The following is a 4,802-nucleotide window of genomic DNA, read 5'->3' as shown; positions in this document are numbered from 1 at the left end:
CTTCTTTCCTCTCAGTTTGGTGGTTTTCAGAGTACCTCTTGCTGCTGGCTTCTTTCAATAAGGCTCTTGCCTGTAGTATAAATAATTAATCTTGTAAATGTTTTGAATTTTAATTCTTTACTGTATTCATTTTCTCATTGTTTCATTGTCCATTTTTAACTTTTGCACTTGTAACTTTGGCCTTTGCCAGAGCATGTATCCCAAACAGGCACATGTGATTAAACATACTGTGCTGCCAGCAATGTGCCATTCTGTGGGCTTATGACTCAGGTGCAGAGTGTTTTCTGACATCTGCTGGGGACTCTTCACTGGCAAAGAGCTCAGAGGAGCAGAGGACACACTTCAACACCCTTGTGGTTTCTAAAAGGACTAAGTCCTTGGCAATGTTCATATACAGTTATCTACTTTTTTTTTTCTCCTTTCCTGATTATATGGAAGCTCTGTATAAAAAGCATTTTGATTGCACCAAAGTGTAGCTATTATAATTGTGCACAAGAACTGGGGGGGCAGCATATAATGATAGATATTTTTCATCATGGATGAGCTGCAATCATCACAGTATGCACTTCCTCTCAGCCATATAGCATGGGGAAGCTCACTGTGTAAATTCTAAGATGGTATATTAAAAGGAAATATTTAGGGATGTAGCAGTCGATGAAAAATAAATTGGAAGTATGCTGAGTTAACGAGGGAATGACTCGCAGCTCTTTTAAGTGTGACATGTTTTCAAAGAAAGCTGCCACAAAACAACCTTTCAGATTTAAATGCAGGTTTATAGTCTGTGGTGCTGTAAACAAAGGCTGTGTTTAAACTGGGACCTCTGGGACCTTGAGAGCATCTAAGTTTCTGAGTCTCCCACTCCCTCCTGTTGCTGCCAGCCAAGCTCCTATTCAGGAGGCTCCAACTATGCAGCATCCACTTGCTTGTGATCTCTTTGAAGAAGATATCAGATTTAGAGGAAAATAAGAGGTGAAATTTCTTTCCTGGATGGTCTCTTGTGCCCAAGCAGTGCAGGGATCTAAATACTTCAGCTTCTCAAGGCTTGTCATTTAAATGAAGCCAGAAGTGGTTACCAGCTCTTTGTGTTTTGGGTTGCATTGGCCTGTTTAAAGATCCTGTTCTGGCTCCCTGATTCCTGGCACCGTGTCTTTCAGAGGATAGGGAGAGAGTGCTGGTTTTCCATTTTGTAAATGAAATGGAACAAGGAAAGGAAGGGCTTTCACAGCTTGAGCAGGGCATGAAGGCCAGGAAAGGCTTGGTACAGACCCATTTAGCTGAGTTATTCTCTTGTTCTGGCATGCTTTGGGCCTGGTATCTCTTGGCAGTATCACATGCAGCTCTCAGGAGAACTGGTGCTGGGGTCCAAGATCTAAAAGATTAATTCTGCCTTTAGGGAAGGTGACTGGTGTACCAGGGCCACAGTACTGCAGTAGTTGTAAGTGGACACTTGAATCCAAAATTAGTCAGCACTAAGAAATCTGTATTAGTATGGCAAAGCTCCTGACATGCTCTAGTCCATGGAGTTCTGTCTCTTGTCTGAACTGCTGGGCTTCTGCCTCTGCTCATCCATCTTCCTTCTTAGAGGGAATAGCACATCTCAAAGAGCTCCTCCCATCCAGCTGCAGGGGGGGTGGGACTCTTCCTGTTCTACCAGGAGATCTGTCTGCCAGAAGCTGCAGCAGAGCAGATGTGCTCTCAGCCTGGAACTCCTGACGCATTAGACTGGAAATTTTTGTGCTGCTAGGGGCAAGAGTAAGGATTGTCAGTCCTCTGTTTTCTCCCTGGTATGGACCTCAGCACAGCAGCTGAGGTACCATCCACTGTGAAGTTGCAGGTTTCAGAAGAAAGCTCAGGTTCCCTCGCAAACCACTTGCTCTAGAGACTACCAGCATCATTATTTTTTGGGCGTGAGGGGGGTGGTGAGGGAGAGCTATTTGAGTATTTTGAAAGTTTAAAATTTTGCTGGTGGCTCTGGCCCTGAACACACATTGCTATTTATACACAAACTAAAGGTAGTCCAGGAAACCCAGTGTCCTCTGAGGGACAGCAGATTTTGATTCCTTCACCTGGAACTCATACAAGTAGCCTTCATCTCCCAGAGAAGTTGCCTAATCCTACAGGATTATATTATACAGGTCTTAGGTTGTCAGCTATTGCAGAAATCTGAATATTCTAAATCTAAATAAATTCACAGGCTAGTAAAGGAGAGTGAAAAGTATGTTGATACCATTGTTTCACACAGCCCCTCTTTAATGAAAGAATTGGTGAGCAATCACTGACCCTTTTTGACATACTACTTATCCACTGAAAGTCTTATGTAAAATGCAGAAACAGACCAGAAAGTAAATAAGGACCTGAGTTCCTTTGTCACTAATCAAATGCTGCTCTTTCCAGTTAGGTTTTCTTTTTTTTCTTTCTTACCCTTTGTCAGAATTTGGGACATCCCTCTGGCTCTCCTGGATTGCCAGAACCCCTGCCAGGGGGCTCAGAGACCCTGGCACAGAGCCCAGGACACCTGTGATTTTGATTATGACCCATGGAAAAAGTTACCAACCTTATATGAGGATCTGTAAGCCACAAAAGTCTAAGTAGAATAATAATCAGTTTGTCAGGGGATGAAAAATAGATTTTTGGGGTTTTTAGAATGGGGGTTCAGAGGACAAGATGGAGGAATTTGGGCGTGTCCAGTCTTTCTTCCTCTTCTTCTTGGCCTCTATCTTCTGCTGTGACGTTGGCATTTTTAGATTGGTTTAGAGTAGAAGCTCATTGTCTAACATAGGTGATAGGTACTGGAAAGTAATTGTACATATTGTACACATAGTTTTTAGTATAAAGACATAACACTGCCCCAGGGGCAGGCAGAATGCCTCTGACTGTCTTGCTGAGCGGACATCGGCAGGACAGGAGAAAGAATTTTATAGATAAGATATAATCAACAACGTTGAGACTGAGAAATGAAGAGCTCTGACTCCTTCTTTGAGCACCGGGCTGGGAAAAGAGACTTTCTAATGCATCTTGGAGTCACTCTGACCAGCAGAAATCCCGAGACCCTTTCTTCACAATATTCTTCATCCACAGTCTGTACAGTAGAATACCTTCAACTAAAAAGATGGCTACAGATTCGTGTCAAGAAGACAAAATATTAATGTGACTGTTAAAGATCTGGATTAAACCCACTTTCACCTCCTGCTGCTTTTTAGAGTAGAAATAGACATCAGTTCTGCTGCTTTGGAAAAAAGAAACAACTTCCACTGTCTTTTGGGCAGTCTGAACTTGGTGCATGTTAGTCATACTCTGGGAGTAGCAACTAAGCAAACCTATCAGGAGTGAGGGGCAGGGGAACACCTTTCTCTCAGATCCTCTCTGGCTTTTGACTGTGTGTGTTATTGCATCCTAAACTAAAATCCTTGGTTAGGCTTTTAAGTCCTGTTATGGAAGTGGACATAAGTGGTGTAGACTACTGTCTGTGGAGTGAAACAATTTGTGCTGAGGATGTCATGTCTGTACTATACACATTTGATGGATTTTTGCTTTGGTCACAGTCCCATGGGTTGAAATCCTGTTTGCATTTAGACTGCATTAGGTGCCCTCCTTGAGCACATCTTAAAGCTTAGTTTCATCTGAAAGAGGCCTCATTCATGTGTTCAGGGAATGCTCCAGGGTGCAGGCAGATGCCTGGTGAGGGTGCATTTAGGGGATTCAGTTCAAAAGCACATTCCTCATCCAAGCTCAAACACAGGTACACTCAACATAAGATCATGTACAAACAAGAACTGGTAAAATTTGAATAAATACCTAAACAATGTATGTATATAATGTCAAAAATTCCAGTAGCAGTCACACAGCCAATGTTTGCAGGTGTTTCCTTAAGCACAGTGGTATTTTTAGAAAATCAGATCATAATTTCCCACATGTAATCTGTTGCAGAGGAGATTTTGAACTAAAGTCCTAATCCAATATCTAAATTTAGCTGCAAGGATATCTTTGCTTATTTGGTTTTCAGTTTTGAACCTTTCAACCTGGGTTTCTGAAATCCTTCCTTCCTTCCTTCCTTTCCTTCCTTCCTTTCCTTCCTTTCCTTCCTTTCCTTCCTTTCCTTCCTTTCCTTCCTTTCCTTCCTTTCCTTCCTTTCCTTCCTTTCCTTCCTTTCCTTCCTTTCCTTCCTTTCCTTCCTTTCCTTCCTTTCCTTCCTTTCCTTCCTTTCCTTCCTTTCCTTCCTTTCCTTCCTTTCCTTCCTTTCCTTCCTTTCCTTCCTTTCCTTCCTTTCCTTCCTTTCCTTCCTTTCCTTCCTTTCCTTCCTTTCCTTCCTTTCCTTCCTTTCCTTCCTTTCCTTCCTTTCCTTCCTTTCCTTCCTTTCCTTCCTTTCCTTCCTTTCCTTCCTTTCCTTCCTTTCCTTCCTTTCCTTCCTTTCCTTCCTTTCCTTCCTTTCCTTCCTTTCCTTCCTTTCCTTCCTTTCCTTCCTTTCCTTCCTTTCCTTCCTTTCCTTCCTTTCCTTCCTTTCCTTCCTTTCCTTCCTTTCCTTCCTTTCCTTCCTTTCCTTCCTTTCCTTCCTTTCCTTCCTTTCCTTCCTTTCCTTCCTTTCCTTCCTTTCCTTCCTTTCCTTCCTTTCCTTCCTTTCCTTCCTTTCCTTCCTTTCCTTCCTTTCCTTCCTTTCCTTCCTTTCCTTCCTTTCCTTCCTTCCTTTCCTTCCTTCCTCATATTGTCTTTAGCTATATGATGATTAAATTCTTAAAAGAAGGTCAAGCATTACACAGTATAGTTCTGATTTTTTTTCCTCTCTTGTCTTCAACCATTTCTCTGCT

The sequence above is a fragment of the Geospiza fortis genome, unplaced genomic scaffold, assembly GCF_000277835.1.
Source record: "Geospiza fortis unplaced genomic scaffold, GeoFor_1.0 scaffold104, whole genome shotgun sequence".
In the NCBI taxonomy this organism is placed as follows: Eukaryota; Metazoa; Chordata; class Aves; order Passeriformes; family Thraupidae; genus Geospiza; species Geospiza fortis.
Note: the sequence above shows the minus strand (reverse complement) of the source record.